Source organism: Myotis brandtii, unplaced genomic scaffold (genome assembly GCF_000412655.1).
Source record: "Myotis brandtii unplaced genomic scaffold, ASM41265v1 scaffold111, whole genome shotgun sequence".
NCBI classification, from domain to species: domain Eukaryota; kingdom Metazoa; phylum Chordata; class Mammalia; order Chiroptera; family Vespertilionidae; genus Myotis; species Myotis brandtii.
The window spans coordinates 2,339,137-2,364,984 of NW_005353789.1; the positions used below are offsets into that span (position 1 = coordinate 2,339,137).

General features: G+C 38.3%; 1 protein-coding gene across 1 annotated transcript in view; it reads left to right on the forward strand.

The window, feature by feature from the left end:
- The first annotated feature begins 7,378 nt into the window (after positions 1 to 7,378).
- PRKG2 (protein kinase, cGMP-dependent, type II) overlaps positions 7,379 to 25,848 on the forward strand; it is a 124,482-nt gene continuing 106,012 nt past the window's right edge. Inside the window, exon 1 of the mRNA XM_005857417.2 lies at positions 7,379 to 7,414. The gene's annotated coding sequence lies outside the window, so the exon portion shown is untranslated. The remainder of the gene's footprint in view (positions 7,415 to 25,848) is intronic.

Below are 25,848 nucleotides of genomic sequence, written 5' to 3' on the forward strand. Positions count from 1 at the left end.
CAATGCCATCTGGCTTCAAGGGGACTCCATTGTGACTGCAGGTTCTGCATCAGAAAATTAAGGATAATAGCTCCCGCCCTTTGGATTTCTTGGGGGCTGTTATATATAGAAGATGTGGAAACAAAGGTGAACACATTTAAAAAAAATACTGCTATGCACTTACCAAAAGTGTTCTTTTAGATGGGAATCTAATATCAAGCTTACCTAAAAACTTTGTGCCTTGTAGAGCATTTCCTTCTCCATACAGAGAGGATGAGGTCTGGTTTCTTCTTTATAATTTAATTGCGAAAGGTTAATTTCAAAGGGAAAGAAGTTAAGATATTTCCTTGAATGAATTTGAGCAGTTTGGTCACCAGGAATTCTCTGAGTAATGTATTTCTAATTTAATAATTCTAGTCCATTTAGAAAATATTTATATGATGGAATAAGGCATAGTATGGCCAGTTCAATTCTCTTAACCAAATTAATTTGTTAGCTTCTAACATAATTAAATTAACAATGATGCATTTGAAATGCTAATTAAAAATTCAAATGGTTGAATGAGTTCATTTTGTCTTAAGAACCTGGGCTTTGTATTTAAAATACATCATACATGAGAGTATGTAAGGAAAGAATCAAATTGTACAGTTGAATCGGCAACTTGTGGTTTGTGTTGTGTTACGTCTCTATCATAAGTAATTATTTGGATTTGCCAGACTCATAGCATCAAGCTTTAGAAGCCGAGTCACTGAATTGAAAATGATTTCTCAATGAGCAAAATAATGCTGCTATTTTCATTTTTATTCCCCTGTATGCAAACCTGACTAAATCTGTGATTATTGTTGCTGATTTTTAGAATTTACAGGTCTGGAAAGATGTGGATGTGGCTAGAGACTTCTCAAAATATATTTGTTTCCTAATTTTAAGAATTGTATATACTCATGGTAGAAAATGTGAACAATTCAACAAAGAATGAAGAAGGTAATAAAAAACAAGTGTGGAGAAAAAGGAACCCTCTTGCACTGCTGGTGGGAATGCAGACTGGTGCAGCCACTGTGGTGAACAGTATGGAGATTCCTCAAAAAATTAAACATGGAACTCCCATTCGACCCAGTTATCCCACTTCTGGGAATATATCCCAAGAAATTAGAAACACCAATCAGAAAGGATATATGCACCCTATGTTCATAGCAGCACAATTTACCATAGCTAAGATTTGGAAACTGCCTAAGTGCCCATCAGCAGATAAGTGGATTAAAAAACTGTGGTACATCTACACAATGGAATACTACGCTGCTATAAAAAAGAAGGAACTTTTACCATTTGCAACAGCATGGATGGAACTGGAGAACCTTTTACTAAGTGAAATAAGCCAGTTGGAGAAAGATAAATATCACATGATCTCACTCATATGTGGGATATAATGAACAACATAAACTGATGAACAAAAATAGATCCAGAGACAAAGAAACACTGAACAGACTGTCCAGCCTCAGAGAGAAGGCAGGGAGGTGGGGAGTAAGAGATCAACCAAAGGACTTGTATGCATACATATTAGCATAACCAATGGATATGGACACTAGGGCAGTGAGGGCTTGTCCTGGGGGGAGGAAGTGGCGGGGTGGGGTCAATCGGGGGAACAGGAGACATATGTAATATAGTAGACATATGTAATACGGAGATCCATTCCTACGGCGCAACGTAACGCGATTTTCACCATAAGAACCCACCTACATAAGCACCTACGTCACTCACATGGAGCACATACACAGCAGTAATGAAGTGAAACAGTAAAAAAAATTTAGCCGTGACCGGTTTGGCTCGGTGGATAGAGCGTTGGCCTTTGGACCAAAGGGTCCCAGGTTCGATTCCAGTCAAGGGCATGTACCTAGGTTGTGGGCACATCCCCAGTAGGGGGATGTGTAGGAGGCAGCTGAATTGATGTTTCTCTCTCATCGATGGTTCTAACTCTCTATCCCTCTCCCTTCTCCTCTGTAAAAAATAAATAAAATATATTTTAAAAAATTTTAAAAGAAAGACAACAATTCCTGACCTTTACTTGTGGTAAATAAATAATAAAAAACATAAAGCACGTATGTACATACGTCAAAATGACGGAACTTTTTTTTTTAATAAATAAATGGGAGATGGCGACGTAACCACGAAACGATGTACCTCGAGTCTGACATAACCCGAGGACTGCCTGTACTTTAAACAATAAAAAAAGGTGAACTAGCAAAAACAAACAAACACACAAATAAAAAAACACCCAAAGTGGCACTATTCAGAGCTAGCCATTTCTAACACCCTGCTATAATTTTCTTTTTTCTAAATTTTCTATAGTTTACTATTTAAAACAAGTCCTATTATATGACCTGTTTTTTTCCTTGATATTAAACATTATTTATTTGTTCATCTAATAAATATTTAGAAGGTCTTCAATTACATGTTTTTAAATAGCCACAAGATATTCAACATGGTCCACGTTTTATTGACTTGTGATCAACAAAGGAGTAAAGGTGGGGCTTTTTTCTTTCTGTTGTGTGTGCTGCCCTGACTCAGCTCAGTGGCATATCTGAATCATCCCAGTTGAATTTCTAAAGACTCTAAAGTTTGAGTAAGGCATAAAAATCTGGAAGTATTGCCATTGAGTATCTGAGACATTCTTTATGTTAATCTCTTTCAATTTAAAGAATTGCCAGCCATCATCACTGAATATGAAAAAACTCTATAGCACAATAAATAAATACCATATGACAACCAACTCTCTTTTATACAATTTTAATAACCTTAGGTCATTAAATATTTTATTGAAAATGATACAAAGTTTTCAAGTCCTTGTTTTCCTTTATATTGCAATAAATTCAACAAATATTTTAGAGACCCTATAACAACCGAGACGTTGAGCAAGAGGATGAATATGACAAGGATGAATATGACATGATTTCTACTCATGAGTGGCTCACATTCTAGTTGGGGACCTAGTGTTGAATATAATTGCCTAACACTTACTTGGTGCTGTACTAGAGATATTAATAAAGTGCTATGGCAACCTTGAAGAATTATTCAACAGCGATGAATTCTGATTGTGGACTGGGAAAAGCTCAGAGGAATCAGTATTTTAGTTTGTCTTAGAGCTCCCTAGCCACAGACCCTGATACCTCGATATGAGGATTTATGTGCAAGTGATTTCTCCAGGAAGTGCTACCAGGAGAAACTTGTAAGGAAGTGGAAGAAGTCGGATAAGGAAGGGAAAGGAGCCAAGCATAGGATGAGATTTCAGGCACAGTCCAGCAGAAGGTAGCTTCATTCTGATACTGCGGGGAATTCAGGAGGGTGAGTTCTGCCTCAGAGTGGCCTGCGTTGAAAAGAGCTAGGTTTTTGTACTCCTGCACCCACCAGTCAGGGGCTGAGGACTGCCCTGGTGGTGGTAGTGGGGAGTAGGGAGGGGCAGGACATAAGCTCCAGGTTCTCTGACTTCTACCCTTTCATGCACAATGGCTCCAGCAGATTGAGGACAATCCTCTGAAGAGAGTCATATGTACAGGCTATTAGAAGCAAAAGCTGAGAGGCAAGGAGGGGACACACAGGGTAGTTAAATGAATCTGAGAGGCTCCAGGTGGAGCACTGACAATATTTACTACAGTGTTGGATATTGAAAGGAAATAAGTAGAATTTTAACAGATTTGGAAATAGGAAAGGACATTGTAGATTTGTGCTGTCGAACTATGTTAACCTCTAGTCACATATGGCTAATGGCCACTAAACTGGAACATGCAAATAGAGAACATTTCCATCAACAGAAAAAGTTCTACTGGACCATGCTGTATCTAGACTGAAAATAGTATTAATAAAATCATGGACATGTGAAAGAGCAAGTAGTCCAGTGGGGCTCTAATGAAGGGAGATGGCTGGAATACAGGATGTGACCACATTGTAAAAAGCTTTGGAATTGTCAATCCTTTAGTAGTAGTAGCATCTAAAACATACCTGTTGTTCAATGGGAACTTACTATTTTCAGGACCTACATTGAAAACATAGATAAAAATCTGGCAGTATCCATTTGTATCCACTACTGTCTTTGTGCCTTTATCTGGAGACTTTGCCTCTAATTTGGTCTTCTGGCCTCTCTTTTCCTTTGGCCCCTCTCCAGCCATTTCTCCAACACTAGTTTATTGCCTCTTCTCTCAGCTCCAGGCTTAAATAGTCAACCCCAATTCAACAGAGTTTGACTTCCTACTTAGCATTTTGAATTTCCTACCCTCTCTTATCAACCACTTCCCAGTTAGCTCCAATTGGACATATGAAGAATTTGTAAAGACAGGGGATAGCTTGAGGCAAATTATGTTAATGGATTCAGGACTCCTGAGCATGTTGAGTAGACTGTGGGAAGAGTCAGCGGGGATAGAAAAATGAAAGGAACAAAACAGTGGAAAGATCATTAATGGAATAAGAAAATTCTAGGGAACAAGTTTTAGGAAAATACTTTCTTGTTTTTTTGTGTGGAAAGAATGTATTCCCCATCAATACTACTTGCTATATAAGGGAGACCAAGGCTACTTACTATATGTTAAGACCTTGTTCTTCATACTTCCTGTAAAGTAAACTCTTAACTCTATCCTCTTAACCTACATATTTTCTACATATACGTTTGTAAGAAAATAAAATGATAGAACTACAAGCTTAAATCATGAAATGTTTTATTTTAAATTAAAAAAAATTGTGGTAAAATACACATGAAATTTACTGTCTTGACCATTTTTAAGTGTACATACAGTTCAGGAGAGTTGAGTGAATTCACATTGTTGAGCAACACATCTCTGTAACTTTTTCATCTTGCAAAATGAAAACACTGTATCCATTAAACAGCATTTTCCATCAACTCCCACCCCCACTATTGGCAATCACCATTTGCCTTTCTTTTTCTATGAATTTAACTACTCTAGATATCTCATATTAGTAAGAATCATACAGTATTTGTCTTTTTGTGACTGGGGCTTATTTCACCTAGCTTAGTGTCCTCATGTTTTATTCATGTTGTAGTATGTAACAAGATTTCCTTTTTTTTTTAAAGGCTAGATAACATTCCATTGTTTGAATAAGCTGAATAATAGTTCACTGTATGTATATAGCATATTTTGTTTATTCAACCACCTGTCAACAGGTACTTTGGTTGCTTCTATCTTCTAGCTATCATGAATAATGCTGCTATGTACATCAATTACATAATTTTTTAAAAAAGATCTTTTAGAATATAGCCTAAAGCTTGTACAAATCATCGTCTTCAACATCATTTAGGATATATATTTAATAACCATAATGGCAACCTGAGAGCATACTAACATATTTAAAATCATCACAGGCATTTTTTTTTTTTTTGGAAGTAGGATTTCTTGTCAGGAATTTCCTCATTTATGTTCTGTTTCCGGGGCCTACAGTCATAGTGGTCACAGATTCAGAAGGCTATTTTTTAAGATACTTAATATTTTACTCTGCTTTCAGGTACTATTATTTAAGAAATAATTAAATATATCCAATATGCTGTGATTTCTATAGCAGAGGAAACTAGTCTAATAGATTTTAACATGATTCTCAACAAATAAACATTGAGCTAGAAATTGATTTCGGGTATCCTTTTTATCTAACCAGAATATTCACTCAATCTGAACATATTACGGCAAGTACTCCAATGCTTATTGACTCTCTCACAACTATAAAGAATTGTGCTTTAAAGGATGTGAACCCATTTCAATCAACTATTGAAAGGCTAAAAATGGCATCTGTGTGTGGTAATCTGGGTAGTATGTCCTCAGCCAGATGCAAGAACAACATGATTTCAAATAGGTCCTTTCAGGGCTGATCTTCACCCCAATCCACGAGGCAAATCTTTTTAGAAAGATGAAGAATTCCTCAGCCAATTTAGCCAAGTTTCACCAACCATAATTTTCACTGTTATGAATGCCTTCTCTCAGATTTTTGTTCCTTTTTTTGGAATTTGCTAAATTGCATGGTGAGGTCTCTTTTGCACCACACACTCATTCAGTCCCAAACCAACTAAAACCTCGCAATGTGTCTGTGGAGCTGATAAACAAGCTCACAAAAAAGAACAGAAAGTCTTGATTTTCCAAGTTACAGAGGTCTCTTCAGTGGGGGAGAAGGAATGCGTGATATTAAATGAAATAGAAACTATCCAGGCATTTAAATGCCTCATCATTTGGGGGAAAATAATTTAGTCAATCCTGTTATTTTCACTAACCAAAAGTGATTCTCTGTAAAGCTTGATTCACAGTTTTATTTTCCCAGCCCTTTGTGGATTGTCAAGGTATTTATATCTGACTTGTAACTCACCCTTATTTTCTGCTCCATCAAAGATAATATAATATGCTGATCTTACCCTCTGTTTAAAGTTCTCAACGTGAAAAGCAACAGGGCTGCTTTCCTGGATAAAGAGACTATTAGTTTTATATTTTTTTATATCTCAGCACTCTTTAAAAAGGAGTATGACTACTAGGAGAGACCAAAATGTGAAAATCAGAGCCTGCTGGCAAAGCTGTGATGATGGCCAACTAGCATGCATGGCTTCCTACCCTCAATGCGGTCCCTGCATGGGTAATATCTGTTCTCTTTCATTCCAGCTCCTTCCAGAGGGATATAATTTTGTCACATGGGCACTGTCCACTAAACCAGCCCGAACAGACGATGAGTTGTATGATTGTGTACATGGGCAAGGGCCTCGGGAGGAATTTGAGGCTGTGGTACACAGTGACCCCAAATGGGGAGAGATTTCCTGGAAACTGAACTTCAGCCGAAACCCAGGAGTTTAAAAAAGGTAAGAAAGTAAATGTCAGCTCATACCACTGGAATAAGTTATTGACAGTGGATTAGGCAAAAAAAAAAATCATAGTAATTATCTACACATCCCTATCAACTATGTCTTTTTGTAATTTAATAATATTTCTACTGAGTTTTTAAATGGTTTCTCAATGCTCATGTTTCTGTATGTGAAAACATACTATATTTTTAAAAATCAGTGAAAACATAAAATAGAAAAAGTGTGATTGTCTGTTCAGTTTATTTTCTTGCCCTCCTTTTGGGGGTTCACAAATCTCAGTGGGAATTCTGTAAATGAATTTTTCGCATGATTCTTACTGACTTGAGAACTGCAAAGGAAAGATATTTGCTAAAGTTGAAGCATATCCTCACATTTCTCTCTCCCTTTCTCTACTCTGAAACTATTTAGGTGCTTTCAGGAAAGACTTTCTTTGCTTCAATTTGGCCAATGCAACTTATGACCCCTGGCTTATATATCCTTAAACAATTCTCCTGAGAGCATCAGAAGAAAGTAGAGGAACATGAAAAACTATTATAGAAGCCTTTTCTCAGAAGATCTGGATTCAAGTTCTAGCTCAACTACTTAGCACCTTTGTGACCTTCGGTAAATCTCTCTGCCTTTCTCTGCTATCTAAGGGTGGGGATATCTGTCTCACAAAGTATTTTATGGGTTAAATGAGGTGATGGATGAAAATTGTGACACACCACACAAGTGTAAGACATTATCAATATAAGATGTAGATAGGTAAGCTCGAAAGAGACAAAGCAAAAGAATTCCTATTTTGGACTTTGAAGTATTGAACTGATATGATGAATGCATATATGAATCACTTCTTAAGAACCTCTAGAGATATTGTTCCAAGCATGATTTTATTAATCACCTCTTTAATTCTGTGTGCTAGTCACTATTCTCCCCTTATATAGATGTGGAAAAATGCTCAGCTGGGTTACTCTGGTTATATTTCTACTAGGTGGTAGAATCAGGATTCAACCCCTGGTCTGTAGAAATACATGGCTTGATAGCCTGCCATTGTAACCACAGTTCAATGCTGATTCCCTTCCAGCTATTTATGATATAGATGGTGCTCCCAGGAATTCTATGAAATATCTTGGTAACTCCTGAGGCCAGTCTAATGCTACCACCACAGGTTCTGGTGGCTAATGTTGTGAGAGAGACTTATAGAATCTTCAAGACTCAGAGCATCAGATAGTAAGAGGCAGCATGCTTTGAGTGCTTACTGTAAGCCGAAATAGCTCTAAATAATGTTTCTGCATTGCTTATTTAATCCTTTAACCCAACAAGGTCATCTGTTCTTTAAAACCATCCCCATTTTATGAATGAACTAACTGCAGTGCAAAGAGGCTAAGTAACCTGCTCAGAGCTTGAGAGGAAGAAGAGGAACTTGAACATGGGCAGTCTGGCTCCAGAGACCCATATTCTTAACCTCTACACTGTGTCTCTCATGGTCTGTGAGATGAAAGCATATCCGCAGAGCACTTGGTTCACATTACTTGATCCTAAGCAGTAGCCTTCAGTGTCAATGTCATTGTTTTCAGTCACCATTTACATGTGCAGAAAACATCCACATGCAGTGTCTCCAGGGTCACGAGATGCTGAAAATAAATCATGTAGAAAATATGGCTAAAATAAATCAATCCTGTTTCCTTGCCTTTTCAGCTTCGTAGGAAGCCATCTGAGAAGAGCAGAATAAGTGTGGCCTTTGGAGGGAGACCTGGTTACAAGCAGATAAAAAAAATTAGCCAGGGCCGAGGGTGACCTTAGGCAGGTAGCTTCACATCTCTAAATCTTCATTTTCTCATTCATAAAATGAGGGATAAAGAGATAATTTTGTAAAATGTCTTTCCTAGAGTAAATGCCTAATAAATACTGATTCTATTTTCATTTCTATTGGAATGCATTTCAGTCACCTAAGCATTTTTACCTTCTGTTTTTAAAAAAATCCTAAACCTAACAATTTATCTGAATTTCTCAGATTATCTAAAAGAGTTTTTGGACATTCAAATATTTTGTGATCTTTAAGAATCTAGTGATACAAGCAGTCACAGATGGTAAAAAAATCCTAAACCTAACAATTTATCTGAGTTTCTCAGATTATCTAAAAGAGTTTTTAGGACATTCAAATATTTTGTAATCTTTAAGAATCTAGTGATACAAGCAGTCACAGATGGCATGTGAGGCTCCAGAGGGTGGTCCCATGATTACACTTAAGGTTGTTCTGATCATCTCAATAACCGGTTAGTTTAGCTGACATAAATTACCTTTATCATTAAAGCTGTCAAAATCATTTGTTTAGATTAATGTTCTAGATCCTGGCCAATAGAGTCATAGTGATCAAAGACTCAGAAGTCTTTTTTTTTTTTTCCTTCAAATAAATCTAGGGATTGTAAAGGAACAATTCTGGCTGCTGTACTGGATACACCTTTTATTTGTTTGTCTGTTTTTAGACAAACCGATATTCCTCAGCAGAGAATTTCTCTCCAGATCTCTGGAAAATGTACTGAATGGGGAAGGAGTATTTTCTGAACAGGAGAGGCTACCAGAAGTTTGAAAAAAGAGATTCCAATTGTGATTTTTGCAAGAATACAGACATCACTATCTCTTCAACTTAAATTTAGAAAATTCTGGAGAAAAAAAATAGTCTGATATGATCTGGCCCATAGACTTTCTGCTCAGGAAGGATTACAAGGAATACATCCTTGTTGGTTCTGGCAAAATCAAGAAAATTTGATTATGAAAGAGACCCTGAGGGAGCTAGATCATTTCCAGAGTGAGGAGGAAAGCAAAGTAAAATTGGAGAACTCTCATGCCCTACAACGTGCAAAGATGAAAAGGAAATAAAAACAAAACAAAACGGGAGAGAAGTTATTATACTAGCAGAGATGAAAGACAGAAAGAGGCCTTCAGCCAAAGAAGGGATGCTTATATGCTAGGTCAACTTTCCCTAGCTACAGACCATTAAAATAAAAAGTCAAAGCACAAAGAATTTCTGGGCAGCCTAATGTTGACATTAAGGCTCTTATCTGGTAAAGTCAATTTACAAACATAGATGAAATTATCTAGGACTTAATCTACAGCCATAAACCAGATAAACTTTGAATATTAACAAACTGAATTAGAATCAAGTAGAAACAGCAGGCTTCCTGGAACATAGGAAATGGCAGACACCCAGTTAAAGCCAATGCAAAAATGAAAGCAGTGTAAAGACCAAGAAGTGGCAAAACCTCGCCATCTTCCCAGACAACCACAAGGGGAAAATGTTGACACTTTGAAGCAAAACAGTAACTAGACCTCAATACAGTGAGAAATTGTGGTGATGAGAGCACAGTGGTTCTTTTGACAGTAGGATTGTCCATGATCTATGGTGGAGAATCCCAAAGAAATTAAGTTTTTGCAAAAAAAATTTTAAATAAGTTTTTACTGGTTCTAGAGAGATAGAAGAAGGGAGAAACACAAAGGAAACATCTATCAACTGCCTCCTACTTGCCCCCTACTGGGGACTGAGCCCACAACCCAGGCATGTACCCTGACTGGAATTGAACTGGCGACCTTTCCATGTATGGGGCAAGGCTCAACCAACTGAATCACACCGGCCAGGGCTGCAAAAAATGTTTTTAAAGGGAAAATTAAATTGTTTATAACATTGACTTAGGTTTAAATTACATTTTGGAGCATGAGCACTTCTCCTTCAAAAGCATAAACATCTCAATTCTCAGTATTTTTCACATAAAATTCTTAATGAAGATGGTCAACATAACAGGATTTTGAATGAGATTAATTCAGTTAAAATTGGAACCTTGAACCTGGCTGGGGTGTCTTAGTGGTTGAGGGTCGACCCATGAACCAGGAGGTCACAATTAAATTCCTAGTCAGGGCACATGCCTGGGTTTCGGGCTAGATCCCCAGTAGGGGATGTGCAAGAGGCAGCTGATAGATGATTTTCTCTCATCATTGATGTTTTTATCTCTCACCCTCTCCCTCCTCTCTCTGAAATCAATAAAGACATATATATATATTTTAAAAATTTAGAACCTTGAGTTATCAGTTTCCTAACATGAGAGTAATAAGGCTACTTCACCAGATAAGATTTTTAAAACATTCCTTGGTCACAATTTTAGCTGTGCTTAAATATGTAGGAAACATTGAAAGAGGAAAATATGAAACTCTGAGTAAAGATGAATTAACTAGAAAAACTTCCTGCTACGTGAAGAAACTGCCCTTCAAAGCAACAGTTGGCTGGAAGATACATCAGAGCTTCGAAATATTGCCAAAAACATTAGGATATCCTTTGGACTACTAAGTCACATTTGATGATCCAGCACATTTAACACTCTCTGTCAAAAAGTAGAATTGCTCATTTCAATATTTACTCAGTTGGGGAAACATTTATGACATGCATGAACTTTAATTTCACAAGACTCAGTTTATTCTGGTGAAAATATTAGTATTTAGAGATGCAACGTTACACATAAAAATAAATAAACCATGGTTTCTACCTACGTGAGGATACTATGAGGCATGCTTGATTTGATATTTTTAAAACAGGCCATGTTAAACTTGGCCAAGAACATACTTTGAAGAACATACTTTAGGCAGAGATGTTAATTGGAAAGTACTAGATCTGAGTTTCAGATGATAGCATGCTCAATTCCATTGGACTTCCCAAAGGACAACTTGAAAAACACACACAACTGAATAGGTGTGGTGAACTACATCTGGCTCACCCTTAGAATGTTAGAGAGACTAAGTATGTTTTCAGTGAATGTTTATCTTAGCAAGTTTTCCATGTAACCGCATAACTCTTGTAGTTCACTTAGTAATATCTGGGAAGTCTCCTGCTATAGACTCAATGTCTGTGTCCCTCCAGAAGCCCCAGTGATGGTAGTAGGAGATATGACTTTTGGGAAGCGATTAGTACAGACAAGGGAGCCCTCATAAATAGGGTTACTTTCCTTATAAAAGAGACCCTAGAGAGCTCCCTCATCCTTTTGCCATGTGAAGACACAGGGAGAAGATGGTCATCTTGGAAACCAGGAAGCAGGCTCCCTTCAGACCCTAAAACTGCCAGTGCCTTGATGCTGGACTTTCTGGCCTCCAGAAATCTGAGAAGTAAATGTTGTTTAAACTAGCAGTCCGAATGGACTATGGCAGTCCACAGTCTTAAAACCAACTAGCAGACACACTGGAATTCAATTAAGGGTGGTTGTATTAGTTACTTAGGAATGCAAGGCAACATCTATTTATTTAGCTATCTATTTGGTAGGTCAGCAATTTGGGCGAGGCTGAGCTGGGCAGTTCTTATGTTTGCTGATCTTGGCTGGTATTATGAGCTGAATTGCTTCATCCTGCCCCCCACCTTGTGCCCCTTCAAATTCACATATTGAATTCCTAACCCACAGTACCTCAGAATGTTACCATATTTGGAGAGAGGGTCTTTACAGAGTAATTAAGGTAAAATGAGGTCATTAGGTTGCACTATAAACTAATATGACTGGTGTTCTCATAAGAAGAGGAAATTTGGACACAGATGCATACAGAGGGACGACAACATGAAGACACAGGGAGAAAACCATGTGAACATAAAGATAGCTGACTATAAGCCAAGGAGAGAGGCCTGGGACTGACCCTCATAGACCTCAAAGGAAACCAACCCTGCCAACACTTTAATCTCAGACTTCTAGCCTCTAGAACTTTGAGAAAATAAATTTCTGTTATTTAAGCCACCCAGTCTTGTACTTTGTTATAGTAACCTTGGCAAACTAATATAGCTGGGCTGTCTCTTGCATCTTCAGATAGCTGGTGGGTTGGCCAGGCTGGCTGATTATGCTGGCTTCAGCTTGGCTATGTGAAAGAACCAGGGTCCCTCTCCATGTGTTTTCTTCTCCTCCAGCAGGCTAGCCAAGCTTGTTCACATGGCATTTGCAGATTCCTAAGAGAGCAAGAGCAGAAGCTGTGAGATCTTTTGAGGCTGAGACTTAAAACTGGCACAATATCACTCTTGCCATATTCTATTGATCAAAACAAGTCCCAGGGCCAGCACAGATTCAACAAAGAGGAAAGTAGACTCGCCTTTTGATGGGAGGAGATACAGGGTTCTGTGGCCACTTTTGCCACCTACCACAACAGTCATTTGACACTATGGCACTAAAATTTTTCCACAGATCAGAAGTGTGGGTCAAAGTTGCACTCCAGTTTCAATTCTGGAAACCTCTTAAAAGTGGAACTTTCTATCAAAATTACACTGAGGCTAATAGTCAAACCATAAGGAGTGGGTTGTTAAACATGATTAATGCTTTTAAGTACATTCTGTCCCCATGAACAAATAGTCTATTTGAAGCAGATGCTAACACACAAGACTGGATCAGTGATTCAAAAAAATAAAGTAAAATCTCTATTCAACAGACCAGTTATTAGATCTAATTTTTATGGATGGAATTAAGCAATTAAATGGGTCATACTGAATCATCACTTGCTGAAACTTGCCTTTCTCAAGTTCAGATTATTAAAAGCAGAGTAAATTTGCTTTAACACAATGGATTGTCTGAACCCTTTTTAAGTGTATTTCACTGATTGATAATTATTTAATGCATTCTTTTATTGAATAAGTATATGTTACAGGCCTCATTACTTGCAACACCCCAGTAATACATCACTAAACAAAATGGACTTGATCTTTGTTCTCACAGAACTTTAGTGAAGAAAAAGATATTAAGTCAATAAAAGCACACATAAAAATACAATTAAAATTGTAAAAATTTCTATGAATATAACATAAAGTGTCAAATAAGGAGCCACTCATTCAATCAATGTGTATTGGGTGGCTTATTATGAGCCAGTTAATATGTTGGGCACTGGTAATAGTAAAATGAATGAGTCAAACATTGTCCCTTTCATTGTGGAGCTTGCTTTCTAGGATGAGAGACAGTCCAAAAGACCAATTTGTTAATTAATTAAAAATAAACAAAGACTTGGGGTAACTTGTGACAAATGCTATGAGAAAACACATGGTCAAAGAAAAGGGCAAAAATGAGGTCATCTTTGGAAGCTGTAATCTGATAAGGCCTTAAATAAAAAGTGATATCTAAGCCGAGACCTAAAAATGAAAGATGCCATCATTTTAGGAAGAGGTAGAAAATTTCCAGGCAGAGGAAACAGGCAGTGCAAAGCCCTGAGGGGTGAAAGATCTTGACATGATGGAGCTGGAATCTTAATGAGTTCGTGGCCAGTGCTGTTGGGGCAAATGAGCCCAGTGGGGCAGGAGCCAGACCATGCAGGACCTCATAGGACAGGAGAAGTTTGGATTTTATTCTAAAGAAGTGGGAAGCCATCAAAGGATTTTAAGAAGAGAATGATATAACCTCATCTAAGAACAGTTTGCTGTTGTGTGGAGAATGCATTGAGAGAATTAGGAGTAGGAGCAGTGAGACCAGTTATAAAGTCGTTGCAGTAGTCCAGGTGAAGAATGAAGGTGGCCCAGACCAGGGCCATGGGAGGAAGACAGAGAAACAAACTAGTATTTTAACAGAAAGGCAGGGTGTAGAGTAGGCTGGTCAGGAAACGCTTCTCTAAGCCGGGTTAATATAAGGAGTGACCCATATGTGAAAGAGTGAAGCCTTTATTCACATTGTGAAGGCAGGACTGGATTAAAACCTAAAAAAGGCCTAAATTGTAAAAGAGGTTATTGATCTCCCCTACCTCAAAACACACATAATAGTCATGTAATTAAAAATTAAAACAGGACTAAACCACAAAATAGGTATAAGCAACTTCCACCAGATTAAAATTATTCCCACCATAAATACGTTTGTGCTTTTTCTTTTGAAATTTCAAATATCAAATAATTTCAAGATAGTTTGGCTGATGTGGGTATGCTGAGTCTGTTTGTTTAATCTAGCCTTTAACAAAGACCCTGGGAAGGGAACGTGTTTGGATGTTTTAGAACGAGAAGGAGAGTAGGCTTCATTCTACAGACCTAGGGGCAGTAGCCAGGGGCAGATCATGAGGTGGTCTGCAAGCCAAAATGAGAACTGGATCTTAAGAACAAAGAAGGAGGATTCGAGAGAGCATAAGAGGGTCGGTAAGCTCAGTCAGGACACCACTGCACTAACCCCTCTGAGAAATGAGTGTGGTTGGGTTGTAGGTGTTGATGGCAGTGGAGGAAATATTTCCATCAGTCAGAAGCCAGGTCAGATGTTTCTGGAGGTCAATTCTGATCAGAAAATGAATAGCTTACCTACTCTACTATTTTTTAAAACATTTATTTTTACAGCATTTCTCTACTTTGACTGGAGAAAAGCAGAACTGAGAGTTACTTTAGTTGGTGCAAATAAAATGTCAAAGGCAATGTATCGGTCCACTGACTATTTCCAAAGAACTAAAAAATGTCATCATTTTTTATATTTGGAAATTCACTCTTGCTTTGTTCTGTTTTGATCTGTATGGTTTGCTTTTAAGATGATACTGTAGCTACTCTGGACTGTATGTCTTGCAGTGGCTTTTAACAAAACACTTTAAAATTCTGACCTGTAATAATTTACTTTTGACTGTACTGACTTATTTTTTTTCTTTTTACATTTTCATCGTTCTTGACTTTTTAGGCTATAAGCTCCTTTCCAGTATTTGAACTATCCAATTCTTTGGTCCAGAGGTTTCATATACTTGAGAAGAGTAACCCATTTACCTCTGTATTGTGGGCAAAAGGACAGTGCTCAGTCTGCTTGTGGAATGGAATTTAGACCATCCTGCCTTCAAGGAGGTTGCATGTGACTTGGGAAGTCAGCTGCCTCAAAAATGATGCATACTGCTGTGAATGTAACTGTATGTCATGACAAGGAAGTAGGAGAAAGAGAAGAGAATTATTTGTGCACAGAGCTATCAGGAAGACCATGAAAGGAAGTTGATTCCAGGGGAGCAGGTGGAGAAAGATACCCAGGTGGATATTCAGAGATTTTAAAGTTACCAAATCCTTAAATGTGCCAAAATGTACTCAGAACGTGGCAATATAGAAGGAGACAAATTCAAGAGATAAGCAGGATCAAAAACATACAAGGCTTTGTAGGTCATGTTATGGAGTTTGGACTTTATCTGGCAGGTAGTGAGGTGGGGGCAGGGAAATGTCTTAACATGGATAAGCTAAGTCTCATGGCAATATGATAAGACTGCATTTTGCAAAGAGCACTTTGGCTGTACAGTTGGAGCAAGTTCAAGTGCACTGTTAAGGTCCTATGGCAATAGAGCAGATGAGAGAATGCTAGGCCCTTCACTAAAGCTGAATCCATGGAAATGGAGAGGCAAGGTAGATTCAAGAGATTTACATGATGGAATGGGCAAGACGTGATGACTAGATATGAGGGTTTGGGGAGAAAGAGGCATTGGAAAGATCCAGATTTATGGCTAAAGACATGGGTAAATGATGGAGCTACCCACCAAGGTACAGAATACAGAACTGGTTGTGGGGGAGTGGGGTAAGTTGATAGTGAAGGAGAAAAGTCAGTCCTTTGGGATATTTTGAGTGTGGAGTAACTGCAAGCCTCTAGGGTAGAGGACACTGGAACTTACTGTCCTTTTTTAATTCCCCAAAGGCAGTTTTTCATAAATGTTTAATACCACTTATGCCTTTGTTATCCCCATACAGCATGTTCTCTATTGTATTGTTATTCTCTTCACCCCTTAGAAAAAATCTATATTTTCTCCTGTCCTTTCTTTTTTTTATTGCTTAAAGTATTACAAAGGGTATTCCCACTTAACCAAGCTCATTACCTTAGAGTTGATATAAATTCTGGTCATTCTTACTAGTCCCATCCAATGGGCCACTCAGAATGTTCTTAATCACTCACCTTTTCTCTTCTTTATGGTGATTGGTCCATCATACCTGTTTACTGTCATATACATACATATCCTCTGCCCTTTCCAGCCAGTGTCTTTCTTCAGACTCTTGCAATTATTCCCTAATTGTTATCTCTGCTTTTATATTTCCCTGGAACATTTGTTACTCTTTTGCCAGAGCAATCTTTTTATAACATAAGTTTAATCATACCACTTTGTTACTTAGAAACATCAATAACTTTTCAATGCCTAAATAGTCATGCATAAATACTTTGATGTTTCATGATTTGACCCAAACTAACTTTATAGGCATAGCAAATTGCTCCTCACTTCACAAATGATACCTAAATTGACTTTAAACACTGATTCAAAGACACTCTGCTATATTGATTTTATGACTTTGCTTTATTTCAGGTAGTTTTGGGACAGGTGGAAAGATGGGCTCTATCTCACTTTCACCACCAGCAGCGCGCGCGCGCACACACACACACACACACACACACACACACACTGTTAGATTCGATTCTAAAATTAATTAGCCAAGGATATGTTTATGGGTCGAATTGTGTTCCACTAAAAATATATGTTGAAGTTCTTACCTCTGGACCTGTGAATATGACCTTATTTGGAAATCAGTCCTTGCAGATGGGACCAACTTAAGATGAAGTCATTAGGGTGGGCTATCAGCCAATATGAGTGATGTCCTTATAAAAAGGGGAAATTTGTACAACAGTCACACAGGGAGAATTTAACCAAGCTCATTACCTTAGAGTTGATATAAATTCTGGTCATTCTTACTAGTCCCATCCAATGGGCCACTCAGAATGTTCTTAATCACTCACCTTTTCTCCTCTTTATGGTGATTGGTCCATCATACATGTTTACTGCCATATACATACATATCCTCTGCCCTTCCTAGCCAGTGTCTTTCTTCAGACTCTTGCAATTATTTCCTAATTGTTATCTCTGCCTTTATATTTCCCTGGACCATTTGTTACTCTTTTGCCAGAGCAATCTTTTTATAACATAAGTTTAATCATACCACTTTGTTACTTAGAAACATCAATAACTTCTCAATGCCTAAATAGTCATGCATAAATACTTTGATGTTTCATGATTTGACCCAAACTAACTTTATAGGCATAGCAAATTGCTCCTCACTTCACAAATGATACCTAAATTGACTTTAAACACTGATTCAAAGACACTCTGCTATATTGATTTTATGACTTTGCTTTATTTCAGGTAGTTTTGGGACAGGTGGAAAGATGGGCTCTATCTCACTTTCACCACCAGCAGCGCGCGCGCGCACACACACACACACACACACACACACACACTGTTAGATTCGATTCTAAAATTAATTAGCCAAGGATATGTTTATGGGTCGAATTGTGTTCCACTAAAAATATATGTTGAAGTTCTTACCTCTGGACCTGTGAATATGACCTTATTTGGAAATCAGTCCTTGCAGATGGGACCAACTTAAGATGAGGTCATTAGGGTGGGCTATCAGCCAATATGAGTGATGTCCTTATAAAAAGGGGAAATTTGTACAACAGTCACACAGGGAGAATGCTATGAATGATGGAGGCAGAGGCTGAAGTGCTGTAGCTACAAGACAAGGAATTCCAAGGATGGATGGTCACCATTAGAAGGGAGGAAGAGACAAGGAAGGATTCTCCCTTTTAGGTTTCAGAAGGAGCACGGAGCAGCTGATATCTTGGTTTCAGACTTCCAGCCTTCAGAACTGTGAGATGATATGTTTCTGCTATTTTAAGCACCAGGTTTGTGGTCATTTGTTACGGGAGCCCTGAGAAGCTAGAGCAGATACCATATTTCGTGGGATGAAATTGGTCACACAGTGTAGCTTCTCTCAGCCTCCAGCATTTCTGGTGGGTCAGCTGCTCTGATAGCATTGTCCCTGCATGGCAGAGGTGCCTCATGCCACCACTGCACTTTTTGTGTAAACTTTCAGCACCATCCCTGGAGAATGTATAATCTATGGCCTTCCCTTCAAGAGAATGTTTATGTATGTTGCATTCTTATGGTACTTGATGAAAACCCAATGTTGACAAAGCCACAGCTTCATCCAAAGGGAGAAACAACAGTGAGTGTCAGGCATTTCTGAATCACATTTTTGCCTCAGCTCACTGGAAAGCTGATTTCCATGCAGACTCACTGTTTTATTAAAAACTGTAAAATATTACCTAGGCTTATACTCAGAAAGTTACTCCTCTGTACTTTTCTTTTAAAAAATATCTTGATTATTGAAAGTATTACAGATGTCCTCCTTATTCCCCCATTGACCTCTTCTTAGCCCTCCCCCATACACCCTCTAATGCTTCACCACACTATTGTCTGTGTCCATGGGTTATCCATATATACATATAAATTCTTTGGTTAATCTACAAATGTCCCCTTTTACCCCCACCCCGAATTCCCCCAGGCCTACAATATTGTCTGTGTCCGTAGGTTATACATATATGCATATAAGTTCTTTGGTTAATCTCTTCCTCCCCACCCACCCACCCATCCCTGCCTTCCCTCTGCAATTATCAGTCTGTTCCATGTTTCTAGGTCTCTGGATATGTTCTGTGCATTAGTTTATTTTGTTCTGTAGATTCCAGATATGAGTGAGATCATGTGATACTTGTCTTTCTCTGACTGGCTTATTTTGCTTAGCATCTTTTTTTTTATCACTTTATTTACTTTACCCTCTTATTTTTTTCCCTCTGTAGATGTTACAGGAATGATATTAGAATAAAAGCAATGAAATTCTGATCTTACTTCAATAAGGACCTTGTGGTATTTGACTCTACCAGCTTTATCAATTTTCTTTTATTTCATTGTCTTCCAGGATACACTATGTTCTTTCACATCTCCTTGCTTTTACATATGTGGTTTGCCTAACCTAGAATGTATGCCCAATTGATTCCTACTAAAGAACTCCACCATTTCTCTGCTTCTGATCCTCAACACTGCCCTGGGCACTGCACAGGCATGATCATGCTTGTGCTCAGAGCACTGTGGTTTAGGCTTAAAGAGGTTAGGAAGGGGTGGAGGTGGCATTAGAACCCAGATCTTTCAATTACAGAATCAATGCTCCTGGTTTTTTTTTTTTTTTGGCCTCTTATCAAACTAAAAAATCTTCTTTGACTTCCCTAGCCAAATATTCACTTTCTCTTCCATTATGTTTGTAGCCCCAGTTAGGCGAATTCCACAAGACAAGAAATGGTTCTTTCCACCTGCTTCAATAATGGCACACAGTAGGTGTCCAATACATATTTGTTGAATGGATTACTGCATACTGAATAAATGCATGCGTGGATTATAGAATTCCAACCTTTTTCTATTTGACTGTGAAATTCTGGGAGACAGAGACCTTGCCTTTTAAAGTTTTGAACCCCCATAGTTAAACAAAAGTTTGTTGGTAGAATGAATGATGTGGTCAATGAATGAATACTTGAATAAATGATATAGCCGACTAGAAGCCCAACATGTGGCAGTTTTCTCTCCATATTTTACGAGGTTTTGGAGCAAGTGATAAAAGATCATAAAAAAAGCCAAAAGTTTGTTTAATCTCTGTTACTCTCAGATTAAATTCAGCTCATACAGCTTTATAATGGGGATTACAACTTTATTTCAAGATTAAGAAAAACGTGAAAATTGGGGAACAGTTTATTCTTTCTTCATTATTTATTCATTCATTTACTCACTTATACTTGGGAATTGAGAAAGCACCCCAGAACTGAGTAATTTACAGCCTTTTTTTTCAATTTTTGGAAGCCTGAGCTTGGGGAAGCCAATTGGACCATTGAGCTGAATCCCCAAAACAGCCACTGTGGGACCATCGTATGGGACTCATACATTAGAACAATGGTTCTCAAAGTCTGGTTCAGGGACCCATGGAAGTCCCCAAAATCTTTTCAGGGAGTCACAGATCAGAACAATTCTTATATACTGAGACCTTATTTGTCTTTTTAATTCTCAGTCAGTGGAGTTTCCTAGGCATTCTGTGGTATGTGATATTATAACAGGTTAAAGGCAGAAGTCATGCAAATCCAGCTACTAAGGCAAACATTAAAAAATTTGTAAAAACATAATACAAATCTTTCTCTTCACTACTTTTTTGGAAACAGTTTTTTTAAATAAAATTATGTCATGTTAATATGTAATAGTTTTATAGTAGTTATTTTAAAATAAATAAATACTTATAAATGTTTCTGTTTTAATTTTGAATATGACAAATATTGATAGATAAAACCCACATAAAGAAAAGTCTGCTGGGGTCCTCATTAATTTTAAGATTGTAAAAGTCTTCTGAGACCAAAAATGTGAGAACCACTGAGTCAACAAACTTGAACTCACAAGAAGCTCCCAAAGCCTCTGGCCCCTCAGCAAGTATTGCCTAGACATGGCGAACCTTTTGAGCTCGGCGTGTCAGCATTTTGAAAAACCCTAACTTAACTCTGGTGCCGTGTCACATATAGAAATTTTTTGATATTTGCAACCATAGTAAAACAAAGACTTATATTTTTGATATTTATTTTATATATTTAAATGCCATTTAACAAAGAAAAATCAACCAAAACAATGAGTTCGCGTGTCACCTCTGACACTCGTGTCATAGGTTCGCCATCACTGGCCTAGAGAGTACTTCCTTGTAGCTGGTGTGTCGGTTGGGTATAGAAGCAGCAGATGAATCACTACAGAGTTAGGACACCCACCCCCTTTTCTAGGATAGTCCTCTGAACATATTCCCTCCACAAGGGTGACATTACTTCTGCTTCCCCGGAAATCTGCAGCTTGAACTGGATATTAATTTCTGGCCTGAGGCCAAACTCTGGCCTCCATTCTTTCTATTGCAAATCCCTTACAGCCTTCTGCCGGCACCATAAAGCCTCAACTCCTACATAAAATCTGTTCAAGGGCGAGTCATTACAATCAGCTACTGGAGAGCGTGCTCATTATGTAGTTTCTGAAATGTCTCTCAATAAAGGAGCCATTCAGTAATAAGGAAAGATAAAATAACTCTTAATCACAGTTGTAGAGATTTCTAATAAAACTCTATAATTAAAAATATTGATCTGCAAATATTTTCACATTTATTTAATTGCCAAAAACCAAAGTGCTGTTCACCTCTGGTCTGACAGCCAAGTAGCCTAGCAACATTTATATGTCCATTCAAGAAATATTTATTGACCGCCCACTCAGTGTTAGGTGTACTCTATGAATGTTTATAAAATACCCAGCCTAGAATTTGTTGTGTATCCTGTAGCCAGTTCCTGATAAATAATCACTGAACCTTGACCTTTATAAAATTAAATAATGAGAGACCAGAACAAACTATGCACAACATTTTTATTGCGCTTCATTAATGAAATAACCTGTTTTAACTGGATCACACTAACAATTAAATTGGTAGCTTACTTCAATTAAGGTCCCCAAAGGGAAGCTAATGTGTACATTGCAAAGTCAGTAACAAATAAACTGGTCAGAGAAATGGAAAGTGTCCAGTAGTTTAGGTTAACCTGTGGTTATGCCCATTGGCAAGATCAGGAAATGGAAATAAACAGTGACATCTGACAAAGTGCTAAGATGAAAGACTATGTACTTGTATTTTACTGGTTTCTTCATGCAACATGCTGGCTAGACACAAGCCTGGAGATGATTTATTATTTGCTGTCTTTGAGCAGATGGGTCTGCCTGGCATTGTGGCCTCAAATGAGCTCACTTAGTGGTACACTGTTTACATAAATTGAGCAAAATCTGAAAAACAATTTGACCTATTGAAGTACTGAAACTAAACAGGATTCTCAATTACCCTTATTTCAGGGAAATATTATAGCTGACTGATTAAATAAAATTTCTGGTGTCTGGAGGAGTTACTGGGAGGAAGAATCAGTTATAGACAGTCTGGGTTTAGGAAATAAGAAATTTTAGTCTCCAGTGAGGTCCTAATGGTTTTAGTTTCTCTTGAACAGGTACATAAAATGTTAAATGTGCTATAGTTCAAGGCAGGTTTCTGTTGATTAAATGCCAGGATGGACACATAATAGCCCATATGTACATGGTATAATACTCTAAAAGAGCCAAGTTTAAAAAAAAATGGCATTACTTTGCAGGTAAAGTTGTCACTACTTCTAATTAAAAATTAGTATTGTAACAGTCACATAAACAACAAGCAAAACAAACCAACAAGCAAAACCCAGCCATTATTAACAATCAGCTTACATTGTCCTAGCTATTGCTAGGTAGGCATGGTTGTTCTTTTAAAATTTACAGCTAAGGTTGCATTTATAGAGCTGTTGCTATGTGCTATTTCCATTGTTGGGTATATGGCATCTGAGTGCCAAAACAGCTAACCCATGTCTAGTTACTGTACACAAGCTTGTCCTATGAAATGGAATTATTTCCCAGTATTCCAGAACAATGTTCCCTTTTGGCTGTAAGTTATACTTAAGTAGGTATTTAACATCATTCTTTTATTAATTGACTAGAGGTCCGGTGCACAAATTCATGCACCAGGGGGGCCCTCAGCCTGGCCTGCGAGATTGGGCCAAAACCGGCTCTCTGGCATCCCTCGAGGGGTCCCAGATTGTGAGAGGGCACAGGCCTGGCCGAGGGACCCCACCAGTACATGATTGGGGCTGGGGAGAGACGCGGGAGGTTGGCCAGCTGGGGAGGGACTCCAGGAGGGCTCCAGGGTGTGCCCGGCCCATCTCGCTCAGTCCTGATCAGCCTGACCCCAGCAGCAAGCTAACCTACCGGTCGGAGCGTCTGCCCCCTGGTGGTCAGTGCACGTCATAGAAACTGGTTGACCGGTTGACTGTCTGCCCCCTGGTGGTTAAAGCATGGCATAGCGAGCGGTTGAGCAGCCTTAACATATCATTAGCATATTACACTTCGATTGGTTGAACGGACTACCAGATGACCAGACACTTAGCATATTAGGCTTTTATTATATAGGATATCTACTGAATTATTACCACAAGCTCATCTTGGTCACATAGGTGTTTAGAGATTAATTCTAAACAGGCACATGAACATACAACTATAAAACAGCTTCATAAAAGCTGTGATACAGGCAAAATTCTCAGCCAGATTCTTACATCAGGGAAACATGCATGGAGGAAGCCAAAGGCCATATGAGTGGCTGTCCAGAGTGCAAGGTCATAGAAAGGGAAGTGTACTTGTTTGCTCTTCCTGCTCTCCTGCCCTGTGCACTCAGCTCCAACACTGCATATAGGAGATCACTATGGACTCTCATCTTCTAATCCTCAAAACTATATTCTTCTCCATTAAGATTTCCCATTAGGCTATAAGCACCCCCTAGCCCTGGAACCCCCAAGCCAATTTAGACCCCGTGGAGCTCTAAACGTTACTGGCGTGGCCAGCAGGAGAGGCAGGGCTGCTCTCTGAGGTCTTGCCGCTCTAAGTGTGATTCGTGGACCAGCAGCAGCAGTATCACCTGGGAGCTTGTGAAAAATGCAGAGCAGCATCTCAGCTTCTTCCCAGGCCCATTTAATCAGAACCTGTGTCACATTCTCCCATGCTCTCATGTTCCAGCCATAATGGTCTTCTTCTGCCCCTGAAACTCACCAAACACCTTCTGGCCGCCTGGCCATTTGTGGTTCGCTCTGCAGGGTATGTCTCTCCCCTAAGTCATCCAATGGTGGGTTTTTGCTTCCTCATTTAGGCTTCACTCAAATGCTCCCTCTTCAGAAATGTCTTATCTGACCACCTCTCAGAAGCAGTCCTCCACACAACCGACAGCATTAAGTTTTATAGTATCTATAATGCTTGTCAATATTGGAAAATGTCTCTCTTAATTATGTACTTATTTTCTGTCTCTCCTTACCCAGGGTTTTTCCTTTATTCAAAAAATCCACACCCATTCTCCTTCTCCCACAGAGGCAAACATTCCAATGTGCTCATTTCCTGTCTTTTTATTTGTGTTTTTAAAAAACGTATGTTCTTGTATTTTGTACATATTTTAATTTATGCAAAGGCTATTGTGTTATATATACATATCTCATGATATTTCTTCCATTTTCTACTAGATACTATATTTGTAAGTTATATAATTTTGCTTTGTGAATATCAAATCTGTTGTTTCTAAGTGTTGTATAATTTTCTATGGCATATATCCATCCTTCCAGAGATGGACACCCAAATACCAAATCTCTACCATTGACCCAGACTTTAAGTTCCATGAGAATAGGGCCTATATTTATTTTGCTCCATTAGAACTCACTGTCCAAATATAAGAAAGAAAAGGTGAGCCCTAGCCAGTGTGGCTCAGTTATTTGAGCATCGTCTTATGCACCAAAAGATTGCTGGTTTGATTTCTGATCAGGGCACATACCCATGTTGTGGATTTGATCGTCGGTTGGGGTGCGTTAATGGGCTTCTACCATGATGGGAGCTGTATATAACCATTGCATGATACTATGTTGGGTACCAAGAGTGTAAAATAATGCACTTCATAATTTCTTTTTATTATACATTAGATATAGATTAAGATATATACTGGATCAAAAATGTAATTGGATTTAATTTTTAATTTTTTGTTTTATTTCACCCATCCCCCATCTCTGGCAACCACCAATAATCTATTTCTCTGTATCCATAAGCTACCCCCCTCCTAGCCTCAGATTCCATATATAAAGACATAATATGATATGATTTGTCTTTCTCTCTCTGTCTGACTTATTTTACTTAACATAATGCCCTCAAGTTCCATTCATTTTGTCACACATGGCAAGATTTCATTTTTTATGGCTGCCTGTTGTTCTACATATCCACTTATTCATTGGTAGACTCCTGTGTGGTTCCTGACCAGGGAGCAAACCTGCAGCCTTGGTATATCAGGACAATGTTCCAACCACCTGAGCTACCCATCAGGGCTTTGTCTTTTTTATAATAGCCCTTCTAACAGTGAGGTGATATCTCATTGTGGTTTTGACTTTCATTTTCCTGATGATAATGATGTTGAGCATCTTTCATACACCTATTGGCCATGTGTCTGTCTTCTATGGAAAAATGTCTACTCAGATCCACCCATTTGGATAGTTTGTTTTTTTGCTATTGAGTTGTATGAGTTCTTTATATATTTTGAATAATAGCCCTTTATCAGATATATAATTTGCAAATATGTTCTCCCATTCAGTAGGTTGCCTTTCATTATG